Raw genomic sequence first — 12,878 nt, 5'->3', positions numbered from 1 at the left:
TGACCCATACAGCTAAGGGTCCGGAGAAAATTTAAAAAATAGTCCCAGTCTGAGGGCCTATATTTTGAGGTGAGTATGTGCCCAGATACCCTCCTCTTTTTACGTCCACCATAGATCTTGTATACACGCATTTCATGTTAATATGTACAGGGTTACTTCATTATGTGTATATGAAATTTCGTCATTATCATTTTTAATGGTTTTATTGTCGACAAAAAAAACTACATCTGCCGTGACCAGGATTCGAACCTGGGTTATTGCGGCCACAACGCAATGTCCAAAACCCACTATACGATCAGGGCCCACCGTTACCTGAAGAAGTTACATGTAACCCGTGAATTTTCTCAGGTGAACGGCTCCAGGTAAGAAAATCTACGGACGGAAAACCCTGTACCAGTGCGAGATCAGGAACGTTTTCAGTAAGAAAAACTTGAATCTGATGTCTTACCTGTACATTGGATTCTGCATGTCGAATCATCTGTCGGTCATTTTCCTTTTCCTTTCATTGTTACTTTGGTGGTATGATAAACTTTTTTTCCCTCTTTTTCCTTGTACTAACATTTTTAGAATCTAATCCTGGATCTTGGTCTCAACAGATTCGCTAATCACTGCAAACCCCGATCATGTTAGAAGGGAACAGATGCCTTTACAGGTTTGATGTAAAAGCTTTTTTGAAATTTCATTGCTGAAGTTCCTCTGTCATAAATCTCCGTTAATATGTATATTTCTATCACCGTCTCCTTCCTTCCATGCTCACACCTAGTAATACATGAATCTGTATATATCAGAATAGGAAATACATCAGCCTTGCGGCCGAAAAGAGTTAGGCCCGAAAATACTCTGCGTCATTACTCATGTGCTAATTTATTACTGTTCCTTTCATTGACTTTACCATACAGTAGTTATCTTAAAAGCTTAAAGAAGCCTTGCCGTGACCAGGATTCGAACCTGGGTTATTGCGGCCACAACGCAATGTACTAACCACTATACGATCACGGCCACTGTGTCGGGTTTACTATTGTTTATAAATCCGTGAAGATTCTCGGGCAAAAAAGTCTCCGGGTGAGAAAATCTACGGACGGAAAAACCCTGAACTAGCAGGAGATCGATTGGGATTTCCAAATTAATCTGTCGATTAGTCAGCAGGGATATTTTTCAGTGGGGAAAAAAAAAATCGTGTGATAAAATCTATAATATGGAGGGCCCATCACATTATTCAGTCATTCTTTTTCAGATTCTTTCTATTACATCAACGTTGCTTTTTTGTGTTATTGTTTAAATTTTCTACTTTGAATTATATCTATCATATATATTTCTCAAAAACCTAATCTGGATCTTGGTCTTAGTAGTTTCGCAAATCAATCCCCTCCAACCAATTCAGAGAATAATTTGCTGCAAAGATTTCTTGAATAACGTTGCTAACTATTTGGTTCATCTGCTCGAATCAAGAATCACACAGCGATGGATAATCAAATGGCTGATGATCATAATTTTTCTCTGAGCATCTTTAAACCACAACGAGAAGATGGATTCCCCCCCCGTCTCCTTCCTAATCTTTCATCTCAGTTTTCCCATCAATTTGCATATTTCCATTGTGGGGAAATAGATCAGTGTTCCTTTATCTTAAACTTTGCGGAAGCAATAATAACATTCAGTGTCGACGGCTGAGTAAAAGTTGTCCGAAAATGTTTACTCGAATGCAAATATGTCACTGATGGCATTTACTTTAATATACAATATTGGCATTAAAAATTCCACACATGTGGACTGGGAAGGCATTCGGTATTTGTTTTCTTTTTTTTTACTCATACTTAGATCGATTATAACAATAAGGTACTAATAATGTACCATATATAATATGTGTGTATATATTATATATATATATATATTTGTGTGTGTGTGTGTATATATATATTTTATATTTTATACATTATTATAATAAAATTTATATATATATATATATATTATATATATAGTATATATATATATAAAATATATATTATATTATATATATATGCTTTTATATATACATTCTTTTTGTTTGAATGCGCTTCTAATCAACCGCAGTTCAGGCGCGCTAACACATTTGCTACAGCAGGGACTTTCCATAACACCTACTTTTTAACTTCTCAAGGCGATATGTCATTTCTTGCCGTGAGCTCGGGCTCGAGGCGGGCAGTCAGAACGCAGGCATTTTCGCGACTGCCGGGGGCGGGAATTGAACTCGGAACCAATGAGGGTCCAGGGCTCTAACCAGTTGATCACGCGGAAGTCAAATATATATATATATATATATATATATATATATAATAATTTTATAAAATATATATCTATATATATATATATTTTATAAAATATTTATAATATATATATATATATATACATATATATATACACACACACATATACATATACATATTTATATGTGTGTGTATAGATAGATCAATTAAGCTGATACACAAATAATCCCTACTGATTATCCTCATAAGTTTAGATAACATTGCCGTGACCAGGATTCGAACCTGGGTTTTTGCGGCCACAACGCAATGTACTAACCACTATACGATCACGGCCACTGGAAGACCTCTAGATAGGCGCCCATCCTCGAACTTTCTTGTGAGAGCCATCAGTTAGCAAACTTACGGACGGAAAACCCTTAGGCAGCGAAAAGCTCGACTGGGCCTCGCAATTCCCCTACAGACGGATCAACAGAAACCTTTTTCTTTTAAAGAGATACATTTTTGTAAGATCTTATAACATTGGCAATATATTTGGTGTAATTTGTTTTACAAGATTTTATTCTCGGTTTATGTTTTGGAGTCATTATTACTATTATTAGTATTGTTATTGTACTATATACTAGTATTAGTATTGGTTTTTACTATATTTACTATAGTAAAAACTAACAGTAATAATAATAATAATAATAATAATAATAATAAAAATAATTTAAAAATGATGATGATGATGATAACAAATAATATAATAACAATAATAAGAATAATTAATTATTAATATTATGTTGTTGTTGTTCAGCTGTTTTCTTTCGTGCGCATTTGCGGCCAGTGCAAATATTGACGGGAAAAATTTTACTGAAAAATCTTATCTGGATTTTTGGGCTCGATTTTATTCCCTTATCACAGCACGAGTGGTGCCCCCAAGTGGGGAGGCGATAAGTGCTCCTTCAAAAAGAGAAGGGGCGCGGATCATATCTTAAGGTTTAGCATTGTTAAAAAAGATTTTCCCCGTATGTAAGGTGGACTAACTGATCAGGCGTTTCCATCTTTTCAATTTCTCCCTTTAGGTGGAGTAATCATGATAATGTGCCACATACAATCACCCGCATTTATATATATATTTTTATATATTTTATATATATATATATATATATATTTATATATATATATATAAAAATATTATATATATATATAGATATACACGCATTTTTATATGCATGCATGCATTTCTCTATCTCTATTCATTTAAAGCTTAAAGGATCTTTGCCGTGACCAGGATTCGAACCTGGGGTTTTTGCGGCCACAACGCAATGTACTAACCACTATACGATCACGGCCATGGACGACGTGATTGAAGGCGTCCATCCTCGAACTTTCTTGTGAGAGCGCCTCAGTTAGCAAACCTACGGACGGAAAGCCTTAGGCAGCGAGAGCGCGACCCGGCCTCGCAATTCTCCTTCAAACGAATCAACAAAAAACCTTTTTCGTCAAGAGTTTGTTCAGTGGAACTAGAATTTAAAAGTTGGTATTTGTGTAAATGTTGTGCATTTTCTGTGTTGTCCCATTTGTTGTTGTTGCAGTTGTTGCTGGTGTTGCAAGAAAAGCTCGAAAAAACTCTCTCGGAGGTCAACATATACACTAGTCACAACATTATTTGATCAATTTAAAGGTGTAGTGTAGTTTTTAGTAAAATTTTTCCCTTTTAATGCGTTACATAGTTTATCTGTTATCGATTTTACTTAGTATGATATTGTTCTTTATTTTAATTCTAATGGAATTAGATTATTAAAGAGCTATATTTGATGACAGCAGCTGTCCCCTTCCCACCACCGTATCTATGTTATATTTACCTAATATATGTAAATCCGTGTGTGTGTGTGTGTGTGTGTGTGAATGTGAGCTCGTGCGAGGTGTTTTTTTGAATGCACACACCACACACACACACCCACACACACCACACACACACACACAAACACACACACAAAACACACAACATAACACACACACACACACATACCCACACACACACACACACACCAAAACACACACACACACACCCACACACACACACACACACACACACACACACACACACACACACACAAGCACACACGCACGGATTTACATATATTACATAAGTCTAACACAGATACTATTGCTCCCAGGTCCACTTCGACCCATAGTGGAACACCTATCAGGGGTCCCATCTATGGGATAAATAGAAATAAGGGTAGAGGGGTCTATTTAACTTCGTTTGGCAACCCTTCTAGTGTCTCAATAAAACAATTGTCAGGGAAAGCAACGGGAAACCAAACTGCTGATTTTTCCTTTTTATGGCAGACATCTCGGGAAATGGTCCTCAGTTTCGAGAAAGAGGGGAAAATAGTATTATGGAGAAGAGGGATGTCGGGAAAGGGACTGTCGTAAGACAGACACTAAATACAATAATAATATATATAATTATAATATATATATATATATATATAAAGTATATATATAAAAATTATATATATAATGCTACGCCAGGGGGCTTTGTCTCTGTGGAAACATGTTTTAAAACAAAAAAGGATGCCCTGGGAGTGTTAAATAAAAAGGACCTGGGCAAACATGTCGAAAAACTGGCTGTGAGCGGAGGGCAGAGGAACAAGCCAAAGAGACGAATTTGGGGCTGTCCTGTAAAGACCTTGTGTCCCCTTGGACCGATATAAATTTTGTGTTGCCCTGTTATAAGCGTATCGTGCAGGTGCATGCGGGTTTCCCCCGAGGGGCCTATAAAAAAGTTCAAAAACTTTTTTAAAAAAAGGGAAAAGACTATGTTTTTGTGTTTATTTCGTCCCTCCCTCCCCACTGGCTTTTTCCCTTTGGTTCTGGGACGCTGTGGTGCTGGGTGCTTTGGGCGTTCAGTTTTCAGACCTGTGGATAGCACGCCGTCTGCCTAGCCTGCCTTGGTTTGGTGGCAGGAGAAGCGGACGGCGTAAACAAAGGTGTCGGGGTTGGGATTTGTGTTTTTTGATCAGTGAGACGCGAGTTTTATCATGTCGCCCAAAGATGGCGGCAGCCATGAGGGTGAGGAGGCTATGAGAGGCGGGCACGAGGGGGTGAACCCGAGCCAGATGGACCTGATCACGCCATTGGGGCCCGGTATGGGGGAGGAAATGGCAAAAAAGGGAGAAGAGCGGGCCCACGGGGGCACGCGAGCAGGCACACCACTCGTCGGTGCAGGAAGAAGGCAGAGGAACATTTTCCCAACTTGTTGAGGGTACAGAGCAATCTGACTGTAAAGTGGAAACTCAGCAGTACACCGACAAGGCCTGCAAACAGCGTGAAGGTGGACTGATGGAGGAGGTGCAGACTCGAATGGCAAGGTCAGGGCCTGAGGGAGGAAGTAAAGGGGAAAGGCGGCGTCACGAGGTGAACGTTGCAAGCAGAGAAGGCAGAGAGGTTCTGGCAACAGATACCAGAGTGTCAGTTTTGCTGAGGTCTGCCGGGGGCCGTGGCAGGAAACCCCCGGGCCTCCAGCGTGTGTCGGAGCCAGGGGTCGCCGGGAAGGCTGGGGACACACGGAACCGCTCCCTTGGATATAGGTGGGGGCAAACTGGCCGGTCAACCGCCTCATTGCCTCCCTCCCCCCCTCCTCCCCCCCGGGCGTGTTAGTTCACGGACGCGTTCTCCACCCCGAGCCCTCGGCCTCCGCTTTTCTGTGAGGGGTAAGCCAGCTGAGACGACGGGAAGGGGGCCTGGGAGGCATATGTCGCCCAATTGAAAGGGCATCTGCCCAGGGGGAGCCAGGAAGAGAAGGCCTGCAGTGGAAAACAGCGTAAGGGGCCCGCGGTGGAAGTGTTGGGGTATCTCCCGGATCCCAACTGCCTCTTCACCAGCGTGGCGGAGGCTTTAAAACCCCTTTTCCCGGGCACCACCCCCGGGCCGAGGATATCGGGCCCGCTGAAGAAGCGGACTCGGAGCGTGGCGAGACATGCCCCAGCTGGCGCAGGATGTGGAGGCGCTGGAAGGAGGCGTCCCCTCGGCTGCGGAAGAATGATTGTGGTCCTGGCCCGCGATTTCTTTGTTGAGCTTTGCAGGACCAGCGCGCAAATCTACGTCAAGCGGGCACCCCCTGAGGACCTGCAGGTTGGCGGGCGAGGGTTTTTGGAGTTCGGGGCCCTTTCCCTGAAGGCAGCCAGGGGCCTGGGGCCAGCTGCTCAGCCCCCCGGACCTCCGGGGCGGAAGGCTAAAGGGAGAAGGTAGCATTGAGGAAGGGAGCCCGAGAACTTTCCAAAGGTTGTGTGGGCTGCGGAGAGGTAGGGCACAGACGTAGTCATTTTCGGAGGGAGGGAGAACCGTCCTCTCAACCGGCGGATTCGATGCCTTCCAGCGGCGCAAGGACTGTGGCAGGTATGGTTCACCTCGAGTGCATGTCCTTTTAAGGCTAAGGAAGTGGTACGGGCGGAAAATCTAGAGAAGGGGGCAAAACCCACCCGCCCCGGGTTTCCCGGGCCCCGACTTGGTAACCTCCCGTCGAACCAGCAGATGCAGGTGGAGGGCTCAATAGAGGGAAGCCATGCCGCCTGACAGTGGACACTGGGGCTGAGAAGCCCCTAGTGCGGCCTGATATTTTGGCCCTAGCGACTTCCAGACGCACCACAGGACTGTGTGGGTCACGGGCTTTGTGTGCAGCTCAAGGGGGCCAGTGGAGGCTCGTTTTGGGCGGGGAGCAGGGTGCAGCGGCGCCGGTGTATGTGGCCGATCTGGAGACCCCTGTTTGTGGGTCTTGATCCCGACGCAGAGAAAGGGCATGTGTCGACCTTGGCGGAAGCTGTGAGGTGCAGGTGAAGAGGTGCCCTTGCTTCCAGAGGTTTGGCGTGCAGGGGTAGTTACGGTGAGCGACTGCCCCTTTGCCCCGGACAGAGCTAGAATCCGGGGTCGACTGAAAGAGTGATGCGGGGAGTGGGGGCCCTCGTGGGGGGCCCAACCAAAACTTGCAGCTGGTGATGGCGTAGCGGTTGGGCGGACCCCTTGTGGACCAGGGGGGGGGTTAGTTACAGTGTTGGTAGCAAAATTTCTCCGATAAGGCCCGGGAAGGTCCCAGCGGTGCAAAGTGGGCATTTGGGGGAAGTGGAGCGTCCAGAAGAGTATCGGGGGCGAGGAGTTGGTTGGTGTGGGGCCTTTCCCGATTTTCCTCGAGGATTTGGCGCCCCCGGGGGCGTACCATGGGCCAGGAAGCTACTCCTGGGGCCATGGTGAAAAAGAAGATGACTTTAGCCCCAGTAGCGGGATGAGGACGTGGCAGCGGCCCGAGATGAGGCGAGGATTTGGCGGTGGGGCGATGAACAGATGCAGTGGGACCGAGCCAGGTCTTGGGGCAGAAGAAACCCCTCTGGGTGCAATGCCAATTCCCGCCCCCCCATCCTCCTCCAGAGGCCCCCAGCGAGAGCGAAGAAAGCCGCGCTGGATGAAAGATTTTTGGTTTCTGAGAACTGATTTACAATAGGGTTTATTTTTTTGAAAGAATTTTGTTTTTTCCCTGAGGACTAATTTTATCTAAATTTTGTAGTTTTTTCGGGTTTTAGATATGCGAGAGACGGGTCTTTGCTAGATGGGGGGGGATAGGCAGCCGGGGGTCTTTGTCTCTGTGCGAAACATGTGTTAACATGAAAAGGTGACCTGGGCATTTTTTAACATGAAAAGGATCCTGGGAAAACATGTCGCAACGGCTGTGAGCGGAGGAGCAGAGGAACAAGCCAAAAGAGGATTTGGGTGCTCCCCTGGAATTCCTCGTGTGGCCCTTTTTGACCCGAATATATTTTGGTTTGCCCTGTTATAAGCTGTATCGTGCAGTGTGACATGTGGTTTCCCCCCTGTTTTGGGCCCTATAGAAAAGTGTAGGGGTAAAAACTTGTTTAAAAAAAGGAAAAGACTGTGATTTTGTGTTTTTTTTCGGCCCCCCTCGCCATATATATATATATATATAAAATAAAATTATAAAAATTATTATAAAATTATATATATATATATATATAAATTATATAAGTGTGTGTGTGTTGTAGGTGTGTGGTGTGTGTGGGTGTTGTGTGGTGTGTGTCATATGTTATAGTTATGTAAATACATGTTTAGTAAATATATGTATATATATTATATATTATATATATATATTATATATATTATAGTATTATATAATATTTTTGTGTGGTTGTGTGTGGTATGAGTTTATGAAAAATATAGGTTTTTTATATATATATATATATATAACACAAAATATATATATATATACATTATTAAATATATATAATATATATTATATAATAATTAAAACAATATTTACAAAACATGTATTTTACATAAACAATAACATATGTACACAAAACCACACACACAACACACACCACACACACACACATACACCAACACACACAATATTTTAAAATTATAATTTTATATATATAATATATATTATAATATATATATATATTAATACTATAATATATATATTTTGGGCGAGGCGGGGCACGAAATAAACACAAAACACAGTCTTTCCTTTATTTAAACAAGTTTTTTTCCCCGTACACTTTTCTATAGGCAAATACGGGGGGGAAACCCAGCATGTCACACTCCCGATCAGCTTAAAACGGGGGAACCCAAAGTAATATCGGGTCCAAGGGCAACACGGGGGAATTCACAGGAGCAGCACCCAACTCCGTCTTTTTGGTTGTTCCTCGCTCCTCCGCTCACACCCAGTTGCGACATGTTTGCCCAGATTTTTTAATTTAACACATGCCGGGGTCATCTTTTCATTTTAACACATTTTTCCGCACAGAGAAAAAACCACTGGCGTAGCACATCCCCCCCTACACGCGCCCGTCGCTCTGACATATCTAAACCTAAAACAAACTACAGAAAATTTGATAAAATTAGCCCTCAGGAAAAAAACAAAATTCTTTAAACAAAAGTAACCGAAATTTGTAAATCAGTTCTCAGAAACACAAAAATTTTCATCCAGCGGGCTTTCTTCGCTTCGCGGGGGCGCTCTGGAGGAGGAGTGGGCCGGCGGGAGATTTGGGAGTGGCACCCAGAGGGGTTCTTTCCCCAAGACCTGGCCATGGTCACCAGACATCTGTTGATCGCCCTCACCCTCCAAATGTCGTCCTCATCTCGGGAGGTCGCCCCGCCCCACGCCCTCGGGGCTAACGTCATTTCTTTTTCACCATGGCCCCAGGAGTAGCTTTGGCCCCTGGTAACGCCACAGCCGGTTTCGCCAAGTCCTCGAGGGAAATCAGGCAACGGGGCCCCCCACCAACCAAATCCTCGCTCCCCGATGACTCTGGGGCCCACTTCCTCACAAGTGCCCCGCTTTGCACCAGCTGGAACCTTCGGGCCTTTTTGGGGAAATTAGCTACCAACACTGAACTAACCCCCCCTGGTCAACAAGGCTCCGCCCAACCGTACGCCATCAGCCGCTGCAAGTTTTTTGGGTTGGTCTCCACGAGGCCCTCTACTCCACGCAAACCTCTTGACAGCGACACCCGGGTTCTAGACTCTGTCCTGGGGGCAAGGTGCAGTCGCCCCAGCCGTAACTACTCTGCCAGCCCCAAACCCCTGGAAGCAAGGGCACCTCTTCACCGTGCACCCTCATAGCTTTTCCCTCCAAGGTCGGAACATGCCTTACTCTGCGAGGTAGTCAAGACCCAGAAACAGGCCGCCAGATCGGCCACATACACGGGAGCCGCGCACCGTTCCCACGCCAATCGAGGCCTCCCACTGGCCCCTTGAGCGGGACACAATGCCCCTGACACCACCAGTCTCTGTGGTGCGTCTGGAAGTCGCTAGTGGCAACTTCAGGGCCCCCCTAGGGTCTTCCAGCCCCAGTGTCCACTGTCGGCGGCATGGTTCCCATCTATGAGCCCCCCACCTGCATCGTGCTGGTTTGACGGAGGTTTCCAAAATCGGGGCCGGGAACCGAGGACGGCTGGGTTTCGGCCCCCTTCTCTAGGTTTCCGCCTGTACCACTTCCTTTGCCTTAGGACATGCACTCGATGGTGACCATACCTGCCCCAGCCCTTTCAGCACTGTGGAAAGGGACAGAATCCCTCCGGTTGAGAGGGGCGTGTTCTCCCCTCCCTCCGACAGACAGTCTGTGCCCCACTCTCCGCAGCCCCAACACAAGCCTTGGAAAGTTCTCGGGCTCACCTTCCTCAATGCTACCTTTCCCTTTAGCCTTCCCGGGCCCCGGAGGTCACGGCGGGGGGTTGAGCAGCTGGCCCTGGCCCCTGGCTGCCTTTAGGAAGGGGCCCAAAACCCCAAAACCCCCGCCAGGCAACCTGAGGCCTCAGGGGGTGCCGCTTTACGTAGATTTGCAGCTGCTGGTCCTGCAAAGCTCAACAAAGAAATGCGGGGGCCACAATATCTCTTCCGCAGCCGCAGGGGACGACCTCCTTTCCCGCGCCTCCCCTCCTGCGCCAGCTGGGACAGGTCTCGCCCCGCTCCGAGTCCCCTTTTCAAACGGGCCCATATACCTCGGCCTGGTGGTGGTGCCCGAAAAGGCGTTTCAAAGCCTCCGCCACGTGGTGTAAGAGGCATTTTTGGGATGCCGGCAGATACCCCAAAATTCCACCGCGGGGGCCCCTTTGCGCGTTACCAGCTAGGGGGCCCTTTCTTCCCGGTCCCGCCCTGGGGAGATGCCAGCATTTCAAATTTTGGGGGACATATGCCCCCCCAGGCCACCTTCCCCTCGTACTCAGCGGTTACCTACAGAATGTCTGGAGGGCCGAGGGGCTGCGGGGGGAGAACGGGCCGTGAACTAACACGCCCGGGGGGGGGGAAGGGGGGGTAGGGAGGCAATGAGGCGGGTGACCGGGTCCGAGTTGCCGCCCCTAACCAAGGGGGCGGTTTCCCATGTGTCCCCAGCCTTCGCAGCGACCACTGGTCCGACCCCGACGCTGTGGGCCCGGGGGTTTCCCGCCCCGGACCCCAGGGAGACCTCAGCAAATCTGACACTTGGTATCTGTTGCCCGAACCTCTTGCCCTTTTCTGCTTGCAACGTTACTACCTCGTGACGCCCTTTCCCCTTCACTTCCTCCCCCAGGCCCTGAACCTTGCCATTCAGAGTCTGCACCTCCTCCATCAGCCCCTCTTCCGCGTTGCAGGGCCTTTTCGGTGTACTGCTGAGTTCCACTTCACAGATGCAAGATTGCCTGTAGACCTCAACAAAATTGGGAGAAAAGTTCCCCGCCTTTTTTTGCCCGCACTCGACGAGAGGGGTGCCCGCTCGCGTGCCCCTGGCCTCTCTTTGCCCCTTTGGCCATTTCCCCCCTCATACCGGCCAGCAATGGCAGTGATCAGGCCATCTGGTCGGTTACCTCACTCGTGCCTGCCCCAGTTAGCCCCTCACCCTCAGGCTGCCGCCATCTTTGGACGACATGATAAAACTGCGCGTTCACTGATCAAAAACACAAATCCCCTCTACAAAATTTTTTACGCCGGTCGCCTAGTCTCTCTGCCACAACACAAGGCAGGTAGGCAGGGCGGCGGCTATCCACGGTCGTGAACACGAACAAACCCAAGAGGGACCGAGCACCCCAGCGTCCCCGAAACCAGGAGGGAAAAAAGCCAAGTGCGAGGAGGGGACGAAAAAAAAAAAATCATAGTCTTTCCTTTATTTAACAAGTTTTTTTCCGTACACTTTTATGGCACAATACAGGGGAAACCAGATGCCATGCACGATACAGTTATAACGGGAACACAAAGTTTATATCGGGTCACAAGGGCAACAGGGTCTTACAGGAGCAGCACCCAACTTTGTCTCTTTTGGCTTTTTCCCCTTTCTCCCCGCTCACAGCCAGTTGGACATGTTGCCCCCGGATCTTTTTATGTTAACACATGCCCCCGGGCATCCTTTTTTATGTTAAAAACCCGTTTCGCACAGAGGACAAAGGGGCCCAAATGGGTAGCAATAATAAATTTTATTATATATATTATATTATAAATATATATATATATATAAAATATATATATATATATATATATTGTATGAGTGCCTGTTTACGAAGTCCTTCCTGACATCCCTTTTTCCATAATATATTTTTTCCCCCCCCTTTCTCGAAACTGAGGACCAATTTTCCCGAGATGTCTGCCATAAAAAAAGGGGAAAAATCAGCCAGTTTGGGTTTTTGTTTTCTTTCCCTGACAAATTTTTTTTTTGAGACCCCTAGAAGGTTGCAAACGAAATTTTAAAAAGACCCCCCCCCACCCTATTTTTTTACCCATAGATGGGGCCCCCGATAGGTTTCCATATGGGGGCGAAGTGGACCTGGGAGCAAAGTATCTGTGTTAGACTTAGGGAATATATGTAAATCCGGGGGTGTGGTTGTGTGTGTGGTGTGTGTGTGTGTGTGTGTGTGCTGTGTGTGGTGTTTGTGTTGTGTGTTGTGGTGTTGGTGTGGTTTTGGTGTGTATGGGGTGGTGTGTGTATGTGTGTTGTGTGTGTGTGTGTGGGTGTGTGTGTGTGTGTTGTGTGTGTGTTGTGGTGTGTGTGGTGTGTGGGGTGTGTGTGCATTCAAAAACACACCTGCACGAGCTACATTCACACACACACACCACACACACACGGATTACATATATTGGTAAATAAACATAGTACGGTGGTGGGAA

General features: G+C 46.6%; 3 non-coding genes across 3 annotated transcripts; all 3 read right to left on the bottom strand.

Annotated features, from left to right (window-relative positions):
- Positions 1 to 927: 927 nt before the first annotated feature.
- Positions 928 to 999, bottom strand: Trnah-gug. Its single transcript has one exon. It is a non-coding gene; the product is annotated as a tRNA-His (tRNA).
- Positions 1,000 to 2,501: 1,502 nt separating this feature from the next.
- Trnah-gug lies at positions 2,502 to 2,573 on the bottom strand. The gene has a single exon. It is a non-coding gene; the product is annotated as a tRNA-His (tRNA).
- Positions 2,574 to 3,501: 928 nt separating this feature from the next.
- Positions 3,502 to 3,574, bottom strand: Trnah-gug. Its single transcript has one exon. It is a non-coding gene; the product is annotated as a tRNA-His (tRNA).
- Positions 3,575 to 12,878: the final 9,304 nt, after the last annotated feature.

This window comes from Penaeus monodon, unplaced genomic scaffold (genome assembly GCF_015228065.2).
Source record: "Penaeus monodon isolate SGIC_2016 unplaced genomic scaffold, NSTDA_Pmon_1 PmonScaffold_9561, whole genome shotgun sequence".
NCBI lineage: Eukaryota > Metazoa > Arthropoda > Malacostraca > Decapoda > Penaeidae > Penaeus > Penaeus monodon.
This window is presented reverse-complemented; position numbering and strand designations above follow the sequence as displayed.